Source organism: Typopeltis vanoorti, chromosome 11 (genome assembly GCF_054136105.1).
Source record: "Typopeltis vanoorti isolate ZY-2024b chromosome 11, IOZ_Tvanoo_1.0, whole genome shotgun sequence".
Taxonomy (NCBI): domain Eukaryota; kingdom Metazoa; phylum Arthropoda; class Arachnida; order Uropygi; family Thelyphonidae; genus Typopeltis; species Typopeltis vanoorti.
In genome coordinates, this window is record NC_143559.1 from 109883693 (window position 1) to 109904826 (window position 21134).

General features: G+C 36.4%; 1 protein-coding gene across 2 annotated transcripts in view; it reads right to left on the minus strand.

Annotated features, from left to right (window-relative positions):
• LOC150101928 (rab5 GDP/GTP exchange factor-like) overlaps positions 1 to 7962 on the minus strand; it is a 114019-nt gene extending 106057 nt beyond the window's left edge. The window contains exon 1 of one of the 2 annotated variants that reach the window (XM_090400191.1): positions 7911 to 7962. The gene's annotated coding sequence lies outside the window, so the exon portion shown is untranslated. Of the gene's footprint in view, positions 1 to 7815 lie in introns of both variants that reach the window. The other variant, XM_090400192.1, reaches the window with a different exon arrangement.
• Between the last annotated feature and the right edge of the window lie 13172 nt (positions 7963 to 21134).

Consider the following 21134-nt stretch of genomic DNA (forward strand, 5'->3'; position numbering starts at 1 on the left):
AGAGATGGCTAGAACTCAATGACATAGAAAGGCTCAACATAGGAATGAATGGAGGAACTTTGGGGAAGGCCTTCATCCAACAGTGGACAAAAAAAAAAATGGCTGATGATGATGATAATTACCAGTGCTGAAGTAAATATGTTGACTACTTATGTATTAGCATATTTACAGTGTGAAGAAAAAAATTCATGCATCAAGGCCATTTATTATCATTAATAATACCATTTTCACTATATTTTTGCTCCTAACATTTATGTCTTGAATTGCAACCCAACTCCACCTCTGCCATAATAAGTAAACGTAAAGTAAAGATTAAAAAGTTTCAATATCATAAAAACTCTCAATAAAATAAAACCATTAGATCTCCAACAAATAAGTACATTTTTACATTTCTGAATTCTAATTATCTCTGAAACATTGGATGGACACGCCCAGTGATGACATGGCAGCAACTTGGAAAACAATTTAAAAACACTGATACTAGAATCAATATAATGAAATATTTTCAAAAAATAAATACTTCTTTCTCAACTTTCCAAGTTTTAATACCTATTATTAATGGACAAATTCTGTGTATTCCATCTCTGAATAATAAGAAATTAGATAATTATTGCTGTCAGCTACATACCAATTTTAGGCTGCAGATTTTGATACAACCAAGCATTCTTATACAATAAAATATGTGCAAATCCTATTCTCTCACATTATAATGTGAGAGGATAGGATATATATGACAATTTCTGTTACAACAAAATCAATGATAACCAACAAAAAAAAGGTATTGTAATGACCAGCATGCATTGTATGAAACCCATTATATTTTCAGGGAAATGATTCAGATTGCATCAATACCATTTTACGACATAAAAAAAATTAAAAAGAATCAGCATTACACAAATAAAATTGATGATCAAACCAAACTTCTCTTCATTTTTTTTTTTTTTAAACTCAAACTAAAATTTTCATTCCTCTGGGTGGGCAGAATAACGCATTTTTTAATCACCACACACACTATGTTGACAAAAGCATTTGGACACCTTATGTGCCATGCAAATATTCAGAGAGTGTCTACATAAGTCGGGAAATCAAAGGTACGATGTTCTGCATGTTTTACACAGTACTCGATGTCAAGATGCCACATTCAGCTGAACTGACAGACATCGAGTGGGATGATAGTTGGACATCACATTAGTGGTGTCATTCATAGATGGAAAGTTGGTGGTACCACCACAGCAGGAAAACACTCTGGGAGGCCACCAACACTCACTGTCTTGGAATGTTTGAGCATACTGCTCATCATCAGTGGTGGTGTGACCATATATCAATCTGGAAAATGCCGCAGGAGCATCACCACTAGAACCATCTGCAGAAAGTTGCATGCCTTAGCTTATCACAGCAGAGCTGCTGCAACAAGCCACACATCTCCTCCCCCTCAACGCCAAACAATTTTTGGACTGATGACTTTCATACATTCCCAAACAGTAGATGATTATAAAATGGTTCTGCAGAGTGATGAATCACACTTCCAAATGTTTCACTCTGATGGTTGTGCTTGGATCTGGAGATTACCAGGGGAACAGTTCCGGTAGGACCGCATCATTCCAACTGTCAAGTTTGGTGGAGGCTCAGTAATAGTATGGGAATGTTTTAGTTATATATGACATGATCCATTGGTGAATGTGCCCAAAACCATGACATCTGATTGCTACCTGAACGACTTCATGCTTCCGATGCTGTGGAAGTACTTTGGCAGTGTCCCTTGAAAGTTTCAGCACAATAACGATATGCTCCATGCCAGAGACTGAGACTGGTTTCCACATAATAATGTTGCAGTGATGTTGGACTGGCCAGATCAGAGTCCTGACGTCAACTCCATAGAACATCTTTAGGGCACACTGGAATGCCAAATTCACTACAGACCACAGCAGTCATCATCATCTGCAGCAGCAAATAGGGGGGGGGGGCATGTCCCGAAAGGTAGTTGCTCCCATTCAGGTCAAAAGTGGTCCCACTGAGTATACTAGGCATAACTAAAATGCATTTTTTGACCACAACAAGGTGTTTAACTACTTTTGTGTATTTGTGTGTGTGTTTCCCACCCCTTTTTCAAACACTAAACTATTAAACTCCTTTTATATTATTTGTAGCAACCCATTTGATTTTAAGCAGCTATCAATTAAATAAGCAATCTTTCTGTTTCAGAATAAGTACATAAGTTGCCATATTTGTTTAAAATTTGAGACAGAAATGGACATATACATGAAAATTAATTTATAATAATAATAATGATAAGCTAATGCCTTTTTATTCCTGTATAGGGGGTAAGTGAGGCCTTTAAACCCTATCTAGCTTTTGGAGACTGAGTGGGCAATTCAATTTCCACCAGTGGCCAATCAGAGATAGCTGGGCCATGTCTATCACTAATTATATGCAGCCACTGGTAAAACAAGCGCTGCCATCTCTTGGTACCTAACCCTAACAGGATATGTTATTGTCTGAAATAATGTGAGCTCTACAGGATGAAAAAACACAAGTTTCCAGGAGAAAAAAAAAACGCCTGCCCATGCCAGAGATTGACTAACTCAGGAACTGGTCAAAGAAAGGCTTAGAAAAAGTTCAATCAGTTGGTGACTAGACTCGGACTATAAGTCTAATTTCATGCGGCCAAGAGCAGAGGATGCAAGTGCCACTTCCACTGAGCTACACAGGCCTCGAAAATTAATTTTACATCATATATGTTTCATTGTGACAATGAAACAAATATTACAAATAACAAAAGTATTTTAAAAAGCACCATCACAGCATGAGACAAATTGATTGTCGAAAATAAATTTCTGATTAATTAAAGAAATTTTATTGTGTTCCACTGTTGTAGTTGAAGATGCCTTATATTCTTAGGTAATTAATATTTGTGCATTTTCTTTTCCATCTCAACTTTTAAAAACAAATTTTTATCTTTTAATTTTATAAATTTATCAGTGTCTAATTTCTTAGCATATGCCCTCAAGGATTATACAGAATATTAATTATAATATCATTCGAATTTCATTATTAGTGATGTGCAGAACCTACCTCAATTTATTTCTCTCATGGTTACTACCTTGAATTAAATGTAAAATAGAAGAAAGTGTAAATCAGAAGAAATGTAACCTGAAGAAAACTGAGAGTTGTATTCATAATGAAGAAAAAGTCAAGGGATAATCATATATCATTGTATGGGGACTTGATCATTAGAGGCATCATGACTAATAAAGTGCACAAAACTGGTGGAACAATGAAGAAAACGACTGATGCTTTGTAGAGAAGGAAGGAATGAGCATTAGAATTAGTGGTAGTTGTGGGCACAGATGAAGAAATGTAACCTGAAGAAAACTGAGAGTTGTATTCATAATGAAGAAAAAGTTAAGGGATAATCATATATCATTGTATGGGGACTTGATCATTAGAGGCGTCATGACTAATAAAGTGCACAAAACTGGTGGAACAATGAAGAAAACGACTGATGCTTTGTAGAGAAGGAAGGAATGAGCATTAGAATTAGTGGTAGTTGTGGGCACAGATGACTTAGTTGGTGAGAAAAAAAAACATTGACAGACTTGATGAAGATTCCTCTCATGAAGAGAACTGAACTCTGATCTTTTCCAGTTGAAGGGGAAATGCCTGTTATTCTTCCAAATGTGCTATGGAGGTACTTAACCGCCTTTACCACGCTCCTGATTCTTATGGACCATATTAAATTCTGATTATTTATCCCTGAAAGATTTATTTATCCCAGGGTCTGAATAATTATTTCCAAACACCTCATGTGATCCAATATCTCAAACTGTTACTGGAAACAGGCCTTCACTCTCCATTTCATACAAAGCAGCTGGTTCTAATTATCAACACCAGTTTTCCAACAAGTGAGCCAAAGTAGTCCAAGATAAAAATTCAACATACATTCAAAGATCAAAATTAATTATATCAATCCCATTATTGCATTCAGCCTATATAACAATAGGCTAAATGCAAACTATAATAAAAATTTTAAAAAAATAATAAAAAAAAATCCTATGTACACATTGTAAGGGTTAAATATAAAAAAGCTTGCCTCCTGGTTGCTCACTAAAGTTATCAAGAACAACTTCTGAACTTGTCCTTTCTCAAATGCAGATATTACCATGGTAATATCATCTACAATAAAGAATACCTCTTGGTATCAGTCTTTTCCTCCAATTTTGCACAGATGAACAAGACAGATCTCTTCCCATTATACCACAAAATCACAGTATGTTATTTGCATGTAGTTCATAATTTCCATTGTTGAGTCTTCCAGTTGTCTGTTCTGCCTGTTTAAAATTCTTACTGAAGATAAGTTGCTCTTGATACTAAGATAAAAATTTATGATAAAATTATCATGCAAGTTATTATCATTAATATTACTTTTAATATTAAAACACTTTAAGCAATCGAAATGTTTCTATCATATCTCCTCTTTTTCTCCTATCAGCCAACTTCTACAATTCACACACCTTCAATCTATCTCATAGGGAACATTCCACAGGCAATCTTGGTCATTCACCTCTGAATCCTCTCCATCGCTTCCTCATCCCCAAGAATCCCAGGGAACCAGACTTGAGCACAGTAATCCAGATGTGGGCATACCTTATCTCTACTTGTTAATGTGTTCTTCAATAGCCAAAAAATCTTATGGGCTACCTTAGCAATCTCTCCGTCTATCACCATCCCTAAATCTCTAGCTTCATCTATTTCCTGGAGTACATTGCCATCAATATGATACACAGCTTGTAATCTATTTATCCCAAAATACATAACTTTACATTTTTCGACATTAAACTGACACCCATTAACTTTTGCCCATATTGACAGCTATTTAAATCATCTTGCAAGGTCTCCACATTGCCTTGATTAACTATTACTCTACCTAATTTCGCATCATCAGCAAACAATTGAATATTTTCTTTCAGGTTATTTCCTATATCATTTATGCACAAATCAAACAGCAATGCTCCCAGCACTGAACCTAACAGCACAACATTAGCCACCTGTTTTTGCTCAATTCTGCCCCTCCATATACCACTTTTTGATATCTGTCCAGCAGCAACCTTCTTATCCACTTAAGCAGTGTCACATCCATCTCCATTTGTTCCAATTTGCATAACAGAGTTCCATGCGGTATTCTATCAAATGCCTTTACAAAATCCAGCAAAATCATCGTGTAGCCATTTCTTTTATTCAACTCGGCTGTTACGCTATTATGATATTTATTTAATATTTCATTTTATGTTGATAAGTGAATAATGAAAAAGATGGAATCTATTAACAAGTTTCTTGAAAAGCTGGGAAATTTTATTATTTGAAAAATCATTAACATATATACTTAAACAAATCCTTAGTTGAGAGTTTTGTACATTTTTGTAATCACATCATAACATTATGAACTTCAATGTTCAACAAGGATAGCACTTCAGAATAATAGCAATGTATGCAAGTAGAGTATATTTACTGGAAGTGCTACATCCTCTTGCATGTATGTGTGTGAACAATGTTGCAATAATATATTGCAAAACTCCGACCATCATTCAGGCACCACTTTCAAGAAATATACACTAGTCGCACATGCTATAATTATTCTCTTAAGCACTATCTGTGTTGAACATCAAAATGCAATATTAAAATACGATAACAAATGATCACAAGATTATAAATTGTGGATTCATTTTTCACCTGGTGGACTTTGTGTGCAAGTGTATACATCTCTCAAATTCTGAGTGACTATCTAAAACAAGTAGAATTTCAATTATACTATAAATGAAGAGTGTTAAATTGAAGGTTTTTCAGTTTACTACTATGTAGTTGTGAAATACTGTGGCAACACTAGCCACAACTCAACACACACACACACAAAAAAAAAAAAAAATTAATGATGATCACTAGCATTGTTGTTATTATTATTACATATAGGCAACTCCATGGAGCCCATGCTCGTTGCAGGAGGTCCACTTCAAAAATCTTAATTATCAGTACCTATATAATACCTATCGTATTTTGACTTGAAGTCATTCACCGACAAAACACACAAAACTGACTGTGGTAATCTATTCCACTCATTTGCTACTCTCCAAAAAATCTGGCCCTCACACCCTTGCTAACTCTTACTCAGTTTCCATGGATGACCTCTAGTTTACATCACATTATTTGTGTACTGAAATATTTCCTCCACATCAATCTCATAAATCTACTTAAGCAACTTATATGTCTCCATCATATCCCCCCCCCAGTATCTGCTGATCAACCAGCTTCTGTAACCCACAAACCTTCAATCTCTCCTTGCATGGAGCATCATACAAACCTACCACTATCTTAGTCACTTGCCTCTGAATTCACTCCACTCATCCACATCTCTAAGAAACCCGGCAACCAGTTGTGTGCAGTAATCCAGATAAGGCTTTATAAAAGCCTTATAAAGAGGAATAATAACATGCTTATCTATGCATGTCAGGGTGTTCTTCAATAACCGAATGACTTTGTGAGCTATTTCAGTCATTTTTGCAATAAACCTCAACTCTCTATCCACCAACATCCCCAAATCCCTGATTTCATCAATTTCTGGAGTACAGTTTCATCAATATGGTACACCGCTAGTAATCTTTTCACTCCAACATGCATAACCTCACACTGTGCCACATTAAATTGACATCAATTCTTCTTTGCCCATACTGGCAGTATTTCAATAACCCAGTAAAATATCAGCATCATTTTTATTGATTATTGCTCTACCTAATTTTGCATCATCTGCAAACAATTGAGTATTTTTCCCTCAGATAATTTTCTGTATCATTAATGAACAAATTAAATAGTAGTGGCCAAAGTACAGAGCCTCGTAGCATGCCACTAGTAACAGGCCTTCTACAGTTCTCTGCTCCTGTATAAACTACGCTCTTGTATCTTTCCAACAACCTCCTCCTTAACTACATTGCCAGCTTTATGTCTATACCCATTTAATATATTTTATGTATCAGGATTCCATGGGGTAATCTGTCAAAGGGAACCATTACCTTTAGCTCACTCAGCTGTCATTTTCTTATAAGAAGTAAATGAATTACTGAAGCATGACCCACATTTCAAAATGCCATGCTGCCCCCCATACAATATCCTATTCCTATCCACCCATTTCAAAATTTTGTCTTTAACCAACTTTTCCAGGCACCACTTATATCAGCATCAACTCTGGCCACAATTCCTGAAATGCTGATTGGTCGATAATTTGCTATTTCGATCTTGCAATGGAACGATTTTCGCCTCCTTTCGTTCCCTTTGGACTATACCCGAGGTTAGACTCAAGTTAATCTAATCGGAAGTATTGGCGGTTTTCAATTCCCCTGGAAAATTTCACAATCATCCCAGACAAAATCTTACCTTTTCTATGTCACAGCCAAAGGGGATAACAATTCCCGTCATACACGAGCTGATATCCCGTCCAAAGTTATAACTATATTATTCACATACAGATTCTGTAATATCTGATGTACCTTGACTTCCTCTATCCGTACTTCCACATTAATCCCTGTAATATTTATTATATAATATCTTCAACTGGAATGTTATGCCAACAGTTCCCTGAAACATTTAAATGAAGGATAAACTTAGCACGTTAACGAATATTTTCGTTTATAATGACAAAGTGAGCGATATAAAAACTGTTCCTTTACTGATCAATTAACATGACAATAATAAGCAGCAAGAACGTTCAGAATTTCTTCTTGAAATATGCATTTTAAATATAAATAGCGTCATCTTTAATTATTTACTTACTGTGTTTCATCGATCAAAAACTATTTCTAATACTTATTTTATAAGAAAATGCAACTTTCTTAATATTGGAGAAACAAGTCAATCCAAAAACCTACCGCACGTACACATTAATGAAACTTCCTACAATCACAAACCACTTGATATCTGTAATATTAACACAAACATCACGTAAGTAACGTGAACGCCACCTCTGAAAATTCAAAATACAAATTGGATAATACTACATACCCCGTGACTTTTGATAGCAATGTGAAACAAAAATAATATGATCAACTTAGACCAAAAATGAAGCTCTAAATTTCATAAACGAAGAGGAGCTATTCGTGATTTTTATGTCAAAGCAATTCGGTAGATTGACTTATCTACATCGTCTAGATGATATTCTAGACCAGTGTTTCTCAACCTGTGGTCTGTGGACCACAGGTGGTCTGCAGGCAGACTTAAATTGATTAAATAAATATATATTTTTTAATTATCCAAACAAAACAAATTTTCTTGAGTTTACGGGACGAAAAACCCGAGTTTCTGGGTTTTTTCTACTGAAAGCTCGGGTTTTTCGTCCCGTAAACGAAAATCGACCGTAGAACCCACATTATTTCAGACATTAAATATGAGTGTTAGAGTTAGGGACAACGAGATGGCGACACTTGTTGAGCCGTCTCTCTTCACTGCATGCCACTTAATTAGTGATAGCTTTGGGCCAGCTATCTCTGATTGGGTACCAGTGGAGATTGAATTGTCCACTCAGTCTCCAAAAGTTAGATAGGGCTAAAAACGGCCTCGCCTACTCCCTATATACGGGAATAAAAAGGCGTTAGCTGATTTTTTTTATAACGAAACAAATTAAAATTGAATAAGTAAGTAAAAATTATTGAAATCAAATGGAGACTTAAAAAACCAACAAATGGCGTGAGAACGTTCAAATGGCAAAGTACTAACAAGGCTATTTCAGTTAAGGCACGAAGTTTTATTGTTTGTAAATAAAGTTAATTCTGATTTTGCATCACTTGACGAACCATGGTTATCAACACTATCTTATCTTTCAGACATTTTTTTGAAATTAAATTAACTAAATTTCTCCCTTCAGGGAAATTCTTTAAGTGTTCTTGATACGTACTGCAAAATAAAGACATTCGAGAAAAAATCTGGTTTTCTCGTCTGGTTCTGATGACATCATGAACTTGATCATAGACAAAAACAGAACTAGGAAAAGATTCCTTAACACGTGTGCACCACAAGACAAAACAAATCTAAACAGATTAAATGGGGCAGTAAGAGATGCACTCAAAGCTCATAGAGACCAAGTATGGGAAGAAAAGTTATCCTCCATTTCACCTACTGATCCATCTGGGGACTACTGAAAAATATCAAAAACAAAAACAGATCCCTTTCCCCAATATTCTCTGACCAGGGCCTTGCTCACACAGATGTAGACAAAGCAGAAGTTATAGCATACAATTTAGAGGAGCAATGCAGGCCTTCGAAGGAAACCTTGACTTTGACCACATATATAAGATTCACAGCAAGGTCAGACACTCACTCAAACTTCCTATCACCAGCACTGACCATATTGCACCATCACCTGCTGAGATATATGACATTATTAAAAAATTAAAGAACAAAAATGCTCCTGGGCTAGACGGCATTACTAATTGGGTGATCAAACTTCTGCCCCGAAAAGCAGTAGTGCACCTGACCAGTATAATAAATGCAATTTTAAGATTTCACTATTTTCCTTCCACTTGGAAACTGGCTGACGTAATTCCTATACACAAGCCAGGCAAAGACCCACACCTACTGCTAAATTATCGTCCAATCAGTCTCATCTCCAATCTGGGTAAGTTTCCAGAGAAGGTCATCCTCTCACGACTCCAAACCTCAGTAAATGACCTAAACATCCTCCCTAAAGAACAGTTTGGTTTTAGGCAACACCATAGTACTACCCAGCAGATCCACAGAATTGTCGAATACATCACCACCAGCTACAACTGGCGCCAGTGTACAGGAGCTGTTTTCCTAGACTTATCCAAAGTATTTGACAAAATCTGGCATTTTGGACTTCTGCACAAACTTATCTCAGCTGGTACCTCAATAAAAATGGTTCATTTAATCCATTCATATCTTCAGAATAGATAAATGCAAGTAAAAATCAACGGTTCTACATCCTCCCAGCGCCACATCTTTGCTGGAGTGCCGCAGGGATCTCTACTGGCTCCATTGCTGTTCTTTATATACATGTCAGACATCCCGCACAGTCCAATGACTTCCATTTTGGCCCTGTATGCGGACGATACGGCAATACTAACCAGATCTCTCAGACCACATTTCATTACCAGAAAGCTTCAAGAAAACATTCTAAAGCTGGAGGGTTGTTTCTCTAAGTGGAGATTGGAAGTCAACCCCCAGAAAAGCTCAGCCGTTCTTTTCTTAAAAAGGCCAATGTCTCCTGTAGGAGATGTGTTACTATTCAATACTAAAATTCCCTGGCAGAAAGAAACACATTACCTGGGTGTAATTCTCGACAAAAAGCTATCTTTCAATCAGCACACCAAGTCTGCATGCACAAATGCATCTAAAGCCATAGCTCAGATCTATTCGCTAATTAATAGAAATAGCAAGCTCAGCAATAGAATCAAATTGCAACTATACCAGATGACGATTCGTCCTATAATTACCTATGCCTCTCCAGCCTGAAGCCACACCTCTAATACTAACTTTATCAAGATGCAAAGAGTGCAGAACAAGTGCTTGAGAATGATTCTGAACGCTCCGTGGTATGTTAGAAACAATCAACTTCATAGAGATGCAAATATTCCCTATATTTTCTCTTTTCTACAATCCTTAGCATCCAAGTTTTTCCTAAAGACGTCCACACACCCCAACGATTTGGTTCAGCAAGCTGCAGCATACGAGGCAACGGACATATTCAAATATAGAAGACCAAAAGCTATATTAGCATTCCATAGCAATGCATAATCTCCATGCTCATTCAGGACGAGCAAACTGCTCATAAATTTTACCCTCATTGTAACCACAACAGATAGCGGGGAATATGAAAAACATCTTGCTTCACCCCCTAAAGACATAAGTGTCAATTGTCAATTGTCAACCTTGGTATTTAGGGTCTAGCTACTCACTGAGGAGACCTCAAAAAAAAGGTTGAAACAGGTCTGGGTAGTGACCCCACCCATAATGTTTTGCAGTATACATCTCTTAGTGATATGTGCTTTACATTATGGAAAATACTAAGAATAGTGATCAGAGTTTATATATATATATATATATATATATATATATAGATAGATAGATAGATAGATATACACACACACACACACATGCAAAGACCTGTGTAGCTCAGTGGAAGTGGTGCTTGCCTCCTCTGCGCTTGGTCGCTCGAAGTCAGACTTAAGCTCAAGTCTATTCACCAACTGGAGGAACTTTTTCTAAGCCTTTTCTCGGCCGATTCCCGAGTTAGTCGATCTCTGGCATGGGCAAGCGGGTTTTTCCTCCCAGAAAGTCTGGTTTTTCGTCCCATAAACTAAGGAAATCGACTGTAGTACCCACATTATTTCAGACAGTAACATATCTTGTTATGGTTAGGTAACAAGAGATGGCAGCACTTGTCTGCCAGCCTCTTCATCGGTGGCTGCTGTAATTAGTGATAGACATGGGCAAGCTATCTCTGATTGGCTACCGGTGGAGATTGAACTACCCACTCAGTCTCCAAAAGCTAGATAGGGTATAAATGTCTCGCCTACTCCCAATAAGGGAATAAAAGGCGTTAGCTGATTTTTTTTTTTATATATATACAAACGAGCTTACCAAAATTTGGACTCAAAGAAAGCATACGACCTTCGTTATGGCAGAAAGATTGACGTCAGTTAGACTTGATTTGTTGGCTGTTTTGCTACCTTTCATACATGAGAATAATTGTTTGCATAAATAGGTGCTTCCAAAATAACATGGAATATTTGCCATATTTTTGACCTAAATAAGTGTATATTTTTGAAACACCGACTTCTTGGTATTTCTCTTTTAGAATGGAATCATTTTGGAAATCAATAAATTACATTTGAATAGAAATAGGAGCTGTTTTTCAAATTAAAGGAAAAAGGACCTGTAAAAAGCGAAAAAAAAAACTTTTTCTTGCTCCTTAAAATCTTTAAGTCGCCTATCAAATTCTTCTTTAATCTTTTATAGTTTGACATAATATTGAGAAAAGGTAAAACTTTATTTAAGTTAAGGGATATTAAATCCCATATTGTTTCTTAGACGTATATAGAAACTATATAAAGTTCGGCGATTCCAAGCGTAAGCAAATACCTGGATAGTGCAGCACCTGACCCATTTAGTAGTGCAAACTGAGGCAACTCAGAGTAAGGGTGGAGCAAGCTCCAATCACTATTCTTGGTATTTACCGATAATGTGAACATAGCTGCTAGGAGCTGTATTACTGTTCCACATTATGAGAGAAGGTCACTCACTACCCAGACCGGTTGCAACCTTTATGCGTAGGTGAAGCGGGCTCTAAAAATAAGACGATCCGAAAGTTCGCCCTACTCAGCGTTGTTCAACTCAGTGAGAGGCTCACCCTATCACCAAGAAGAACGTCTCAGCATTGGCTCTACCCAGTGGCAGGCTCACTCCACCACCAAGCAGAGCCATAATCTCATCAGTGACCCTACTCAGAGACAGGCAAAAACCTATCTCCAAGCAGAGCCTCTCAAAGCCAGATCTGCTTCACACCAGTTTCAACCTTATGTATAGGTGAAGCGGGCTCTAAAAATAAGACGATCCCGAAAGATCGCCCAACTCAGCGTTGTTCCACTCGATGATAGGCTCACCCCGTCACCAAGAAAAACTTCTCTGCATTGGCTCTACCCAGTGGCAGGCTCACCCCACCACCAAGCAGAGCCATAATCTCAGAAGTGGCCCCACTCAGAGACAGGCAAAGACCTACCTCCAAGTGGAGTCTCTCAAAGCCAGATCTGCCATGCACCGGTTTCCACCCTCATTGGGGTCTTATCAGTGAGTAGGTAGACCTAGTTAATACCAAGTTTGTAGCGAACAGAACTTACATCCCTTCTATGAGAATTGCCAAGAAGGTGTCCTAATAAATTACTAATTATATGAAGAGCCAAAGGCTTCAATTCGGCGACATGAACTTATTTAAGTTAAGGGATATTATATCCCAATTTGCTTCTTAGCCGAATAAGAAACTCAAAGAGTTTCATGCCGAATATAGAAACTATATAAAGTTCGGCGATTCCAAGCGTAAGCAAATACCTGGAGAGTACAGCACCTGATCCATTTGGTAGTGCAAACTGAGGCAACTCATAGTAAGGGTGAATCAAGCTTCGATCGCTATTCTTGGTATAGTGATCGAACCCATAATGTAAACATTTTGGGTTTTGTTCACATTATGGGTAAATACCAAGAATAGTGATCAGAGCTTGCTCCACCCTTACTATGAGTTTTCTCAGTTTGCACTACCAAATGGATCATGTGCTGCACTCTTCAGGTATTTGCTTACGCTTGGAATCGCCGAACTTTATATAGTTTCTATATTCGGCATGAAACTCTTTTAGTTTCTTATTCGACTAAGAAACAATATGGGGCAGCGGCGCACCCAGAGGGGGGGGGGGAAGAGGCCCGGGCACCCCCCAAAGAAAAAGAAAAAACACTAGAAAAATTTCTAAAAATCTTTTCCTAATTAAAATTCTTTTTTTTATTTATTTATGTTGTATGTTGTGTCGTGTCTTTTATTTCTATACTACTTATGAATTAGCGATCACTGCAGATGCTCAGTCATAGGTCGTATGCGATGCGTAGTGTGTATTCGCAAATCGTCTACTCAACTCGCCCCCCCCCCCCCCCAAAGGTTAAATCTTGAGCGCTCGATCCCCTCCAAGATTAAATCCTGAGTGCGCCACTGATATGGGGTGTAATATCCCTTAACTTAAATAAGTTCATGTCGCCGAATTGAAGCCTTTGGCTCTTCATATAATTGGTAAAACTTAAATTCTTATTGTTCAACTGTTCACACATAGAAAAGTAATTTAGAATATTCTCTCTTAAATAATTTTGAAACAAAACCAATCTCTGTGTAGTAAGGTAGTCCTTCAAATTCACTCTCCAAGTCTTTAAGAAATTATGCAACCTGCGGTGATTGAGGCCTCTGGATCGGATGAAGTTCAAGTATTTATTATTATTATTATTATTATTATTATTATTCCTGATACCTCCAAGGAGTCCGAAGACTCATCGCGGGAGGACATCTTCAACTGTCTCTACACCTTACCTCTACTACGAATCAACGCCATCTACCGCCCACCTCCAACACCACCACAACTAGTAATTTTTGTCTGTAAATTGCGTGTGTTCTGAAGGGCCGATTTGTATGTATGCGGGATGAAAAACCCGAGTTTCCGGGAGAAAAAACCCTGCTACCTCCGTATGAGATCGGCTAACTCACCATCGATTGAAATCGACCAGATAAAGATTCCTCCCGTCGCGACGAGAATCGAACTTAGGCCAATTCCAATCGAAGGGCGCAATGTACCGTCGTTCTTCCAATTGCGCTACGGTGGCGCTTATTTGTCACAGGCTTGAGTACACCGCTCATTTCCAATACTTTGGAGCACAGGACCTGTTGATGAAACATGCAGTGGAAAGATTGCAGTTTTGGAATGTCTGAATACATTTTTCAAATTGCGATATAAATTTTTAGTATTGCAATTGTATTATAGCAGGTCGTTGCATCTATATTGTAATATTTAAATCAATGTCGTATGAAAACGAATAAATCAAATATTTAAATCAATATTTCTGTTTTATTATAAAAAGCAACCATCCTTTTTTTTGTATCTTTCCTTGAGGCGTTACGGGCCGCAAGAAATTTGTTTGGGGGTTGAATGCAGCCCGAGGGCCGCCAGTTTGACACCCCTGGTTTAGACATTAAATAAAAATTTAAGCAATTGGTTTTTATTAACTTTGATGATTTTATCTCTAATATATAGCTTATATAATTTTTTTTTCAAATTTACGATAAACCGATGAAGAAATTATAATTATTCCTATTGTTTTTGTATTCCCTTAGCGCGTATTAATTGATGGTTTAATTAATCACGTTAAGCGAGGTTTTCCTGTATTATAATAAACTGGTAGAGTGGCATGCCAAAGCTTTATTGACTATTGACTAAGAACATGTGGCAAATATGAATGAGTTCACCTGAGAGAGGTTAATAATCAGAACAGAGATGATTTGTTTTAATGTGTTTTAGTAATATTGTCAAGAGAACTGTGAATCAGTCTGTCATATATATCAGAGCATTAATTTCACTAGGATGATATAGCCTTGTAAAAGTGGTCACTCAGTAACTGAACTATTTTATCTCCTTCTGTCATTTTGTGATCATCAGCACTTATTAAGGTTATTCTTCCATAGTCATTCTTCCTCTTACTTGCCACATAGCAAAAGAACCTAGGGATTTCTCTTGGCCTGCTTGGCTAGTATCTTCTCATAATCTGATTTTGCCTTCATTTGCACAGTCACCTTTCTTGCCTGACACTTCACTGTTCATGAGTTTGCTGGTCACCTTTCTCTTTAAATACCAGTGGCAGCCCGTGAAGTTTTAAGTGGGGGTGCTGCCTATACAAAATAAGTAAAAAAAAATTCTTTTTTTCCTAATTAATAAATAAATCTGTAGATTTATTTATTAATAAATTGGTTCTGTAGATTTATTTATTAATAAATTGGTTACTGATTAGGAAACTTAAAACTTCACAGGCCGCCACTGTTAAATACCCTCTACAACATTTTCTTTTTCTGAAGCTTATACCTCCAACCTGATTAACCCTCCTTACCTTAGGTACACAAATGAATATAGCTTCCTCTAGATGCCCCTTAACTATCTCCCATGCACTACTAAACACCCATCCCTTGCAGGGATTTATGCCATGGCACAGCTTCGAGCTTCCTCATAAGTTTGTCATAATCACCTGCCTCATATTTCCATATACATCCCTTCTTGACAGAATATTCCTCATTTTTTTCTAATCTCACCAGTCAAGACTGCATGGCCACTTTTCTTGATTGGAGGCAGTGTCACCACCTTAGTTATATAGATAGCTCTTCTAATCCAATGACCAGGTCTAATTCTCCTGCATCTTAAGTTCTATTCATCACATGCTGCCTAATTATCTCTCAGTAGGTGTATAAATTCAATTTCCTTCCTGCCATGTGATCTTTCTTAGTTCCATTGAAGTTCCCCATAATAATCACTCGACCTGTACTCATTGTATTTTTTTCAAACGTATGTCTTCCAGATCATCCTTGGGAAACCCCTGTCCTATAGCAGCACCCAAGCGTATATTTTGTCTTTATTGGCCTTAATTGCACACCAGACCGCTTCAAATGAACAGCCATCTCCCCCCCCTCCCAACACACACACACACACACACACACACACACCTATCTCCTATTCTTTTTGGCTGCAGTTCATCTGCTATCATCAGCAGTACCCCTTCCACCATCCTATCTTCTCTGAAGATACTAAAACCTTAACATTCCATCCCTGTAACTACATCATCTGCTGTTAGCCAAATTTCACTAATGCCTATAACCTTTGGAGAGGTTGCACTAACCAATGCCAAAAAACTCATCCTTCTTATTCCTGATGTTTCTGGCATTAGTATAAAGAAACTGCAGCATTCTTTTAGGCCCCAAAACACCTTTACTTCCTGAATTGACTATCCTATTCAAGATTTTGGCTTGAGACTAGATTCTGCACTTCTTGGTCATTCTCTCACTCACCTCATGGGTGCCTTCACACACATTCACCTGCATCCATCTTAATTGCTTGTTTTCTTGAATTTGCACTTCAGTATGCTCAGTGAAGAAAGCTCTCTCTAGCCACCTAACACCAAAACCATTTATTAGATGCAGTCCATCAACTTTATACAAATCCTTCTTCCCATCAAACGCAGTCCATAGGTCCACACAAACTCTACATCATTCCTTCTGAACAACTTGTGTATTGATTTGTTTGCTATCAAAGTCCTCCTCCTCAATTCGCCTCTATCATAGCATGGCAGACTTACTATTTTTACTTTTTCACTCTTTATTTTTGTTTCATCCAACAACTCCTTCGCATCCTCCCCTCCTTCACAGAACACCTCTCAGATCATTAGCGCCAACAAAGGCAGTTCTTTCATCTCACCTTTTTGCATCTGGATGGCATGAATAATGCCATCAATTTTTGCAGCAGGGAAGGTTGAAGTTGGAGGATTAAGTAGGGGAGAGAGAGAGAGAGTTGTGTATAGTGGAATAGAGCACCCTCCCACAATGAGCCCTTGGACTCCCTGGAGGTGACAAGTAGTAATAATAATAATAACCAAAAAACCTGTTATCATATATGCATCCAAATTAATACTTAGCATACAGTATCCCCCACCCACCCCAATAATATTTTTTACAAAATCTGCTGATACTTTAAGTTATTAATTGTGAAATTCATACAAAAGTATTTATGCTGCTGAAAATTACATTTAAAAAAATAAGGAAAAGCTAGAAAAATTTTATGTTGTCAATATAAAAGTTATATTTACCTCTGAAAACAAGTACCAAATTTTTTAAGAGACTGAGTGGGAAAATAAGAAGGAAACACTGATTGATTTTGGCCAGGAAACAATGTGGTAAAGCATTTATTTAATTTCCAGGATGGAGATCTGCTTTAAGTGCTATTTTCTAAAGCAGTTCAGCAACCACCTTTGCAAATTTACTTGTCTTTGGTGGCTCTGATTAAGCTGTGTTCAGTTCAGTCCAGTATTTTATATTGTCTAGCCATGATATTTTTCTTCTTCCAGATTTTCTCTTTCCATTGATTTTACCTTCGAGTATTACCTGAAGAATGTTATATTTATGGTTTCTTATTAGATGTCCTAAGTAGGCAGTTTTTCTTCTTTTCATGATATTGATTAATTCTCGATTTTTATTTATTCTTTTCAGTACCTTCTCTGGTATGGAGATCATATGTTTCTAAACATAAAGTGATTTTTTTTTTTAAATAAACAGTATAACCAAAGTTTTGTAACTCATCAGACTTACATCAGTATATTAAAAAAAAGTTTCACTAATATTTTTTTATAAATGTCTTTTATTCCTGATGATGTAAGTTCTATCACTTAAAAAAGTTGTTTTGAATCTTATTGTTTATTTTAATAAAAATATTTATGTTTAGAAACATGTTTTTTTTTTTTTTTTTAAATCAAACAGTCCAGAAATTATGGAACTATTACAAGGATCTATATTTAAGTTCAAAAGATGTGGAAGAGGTTATATGATTGGGTGCCAAAAGCAAAGTTTTTCAAAACACTATAAATTTTATGGTGTAAACAAAACATTATGAGAGCAATATATACATACACACACACACTAGGTCAAGAGTTAGAATTAAAGGAGATGATTTGTAAAATCAGCCATACAGCATGAGTGTATGCTATCTGTATTGTTATTCATATTATTGAGACTAACCTTTCCTCTTTATAAGTTTCAGTAAGGAAACATTAATAAATAAATTCAGAAGTCTAGGATTCTAGCTAAACAGAATAATTAATGGGACAAATTTGATTTGATATAAGCTATTTTAGGCACAATATTATATAGAAAAGACAAATTAAATATGAAAGAATAAAAGTTAATAGAATAAGCATAGCTGATGTGGTTGGGAGATGGATACACATTTTTGGAATAAGAGAAATCAGCCAAATATTCAATTAATAATAATAGATTATTTATTGAATATAAATAAGTTTGTTTGGAACATGTCATGTGTTCAAACAAACTTATGAACCTAAAGATGTGAGATTAGAACTATAACAGTTAAATACTAAAGACCACTAATACTGAGAGAAGTTAAGAGTGAACCAGTGCTCTCTCTCTTAACTTTTCTCTATATTAAATAATAGCAATATTTCATCATCAAATTCCTGATATATACCCTCAAGAGGTGTACAGGATATGATAGTACTACATGAAAAATTTACATCATTACTAACTTCCTATCTACAATTTTCCTCCAAATTAGTCTGTTTAATGTCAACACTCCAACATTATCAGGTCTTATATTTCTGTCTTCTAAGGCACTTTTTATTGTAACAATACACATATATCTTGATATTCCTCTGGGTCTTTTTCCTGCCAACCTGGCAGAGAACACTTGTTTGGCTAATCTTTCCTCTCCCATTCTGCTTAAGTGACCATACCACCTGAGATTAGCTCTGCTAATGCATTCCTGGATGCTGAAAAATATCAAGTTCTTTCCTAATATCTTAGTTTTTAATATGCTATTGCCATTCATGCCCCTAATCTTTCCCAGGATTCTCATACCTGCAGTCTCTCGTCTTTGGTCAAGTGTTTTACTTCTAACCCAGCTCTCAGATCCATAAGTTAAAATTGGTTTGAACACTGTCTTGTATACAGCTAATTTAGTGTTTTGGCTAATTTCTCTCTTATTCCATATAAATTTATTCAGTTGACTTCCTACAATATCAGCTTTGTTGATTCTGTTGTCTATTTCCATATTTAATTTACCATCTTATATATTTTTTTCAATGTTTCTGCCTATTTTCATTGTCTTTTTAATGCTGACCTTCATACCATATCTATTACAACAGTTATTCAATTTAGTCAGAGAATCTTGCAGACTTGTTGCGGATTTATTTAGAAGTATAACATCATCTGCATAAAAAAAAGAGCTGACATTAACATCTCCAATTTTGATATCATGTTTAATACCACTTTCTTTCATAATGTGATCCATATAGATAATGAATAACAGAGGGGATAATGTACATTCTTGTCTCACACCAGATTTAACATTAAACCACCTTCCTGTACTTCTTTCAATTCTAACTGCTGACTTACAACTCAAATAAAGACTAAATATTGCTTGATATAATGCCCCATTGACACCATATAACTGAAGCGTATTGAATAGCTTCTCTCTTGGCACCTTGTCATATGCCTTTTCCAGATCTACAAAACTTAAATATAGATCTTTGTTATATTCCCATGATTTCTCAACTATCTGTTGTAAAGTGAAAAGCTGATCCTTACAGCCCCTATTTGGCCTGAATCCAGTTTGTCCTTCACCAAGCTTCTCTTCCACAATCCTTCTCAACCATTTCTCAAGTATACTTGCATATATCTTACCAGTAATACTCAGTAATGAAATACCCCTGTTATACTTACATTCAGTTTTATTTCCCTTTTGATATATGGGGTACTATGAGAGCTCTACTCCAATCATCTGGAATTCATCCCGCTGTCCAGGCCTTCTGAACCATGCAGTGCAGCCACTGTAAGACTTTTATACCTCCATACTTCATTTCTGGTTGAATATCATCTACTCCTGCTGCCTTTCCACATTTCAAGCCTTAGATAGCTTTTCTACTTCAAATATGGATATGTATTGCTGACTGTATGCCTGTTGAATGAACTTTACCACTGTACTGTTATCACTGCTTGTTTCATTTAGCAATTTTTGGAAGTAAATACTCCATAATTCAAGGATATCTTTTTCTCCTGTTTTCATGTCACATTTATCATCTCTAATTCCTTTTACTGCACTCTTTCCTCCATTTCTGAGCTTCTTCAACAGCCTCCAGAATATTTTGATACCTTCTTGAGATTTATTTTCTATATTCTTACCAAATTCCTCCCATGACTTTTGTTTAGCTAGTTTCACACAGTGTTTAGCTTTCTCACATTTGTCTCTGTATTCTCTAAGAGCACAAGCTGACTTATTTGGCATGAATTTTTGATATGCTTTCTTCTTTTCCTTCACTGCCTTTTTAACTTCCTGTGTCCACCATGGAGTTCTGATTTTTCTATCCTTGCAGACAACCTTACCACATGCCTCTCTGGCTGAATCTGTCATTGTTTTCTTCAGGGCTTGCAAGTGAACCTCCAAGGTTTGGTTTCTGTTCTCAAACTCTTTCATTTTTTCTTCAATAATCTTTGTGTAGTTTAGTCTAGTTCACATTTGAGAGCTGCTCAACTTTTATTCACTTTAAAAATTTCTTACATGTTATTCTTTTCAGTATGAAATTCAATTTTATCCTGCTCAAGACTAAATGGTGATCACTTCCAATTTCAAATCCTCTATACACTCTGGTGTCCTGCACCAGGGAGAAACATCACTATCAATAATAACAGTCAACGAGATTTTTCTTATTCCTTGCCACTTCTCTTTACGTGAATTTGTGTACATTTTTATGTCGGAACATGGTGTTAGTAATAACCAGTCCATGTCCTG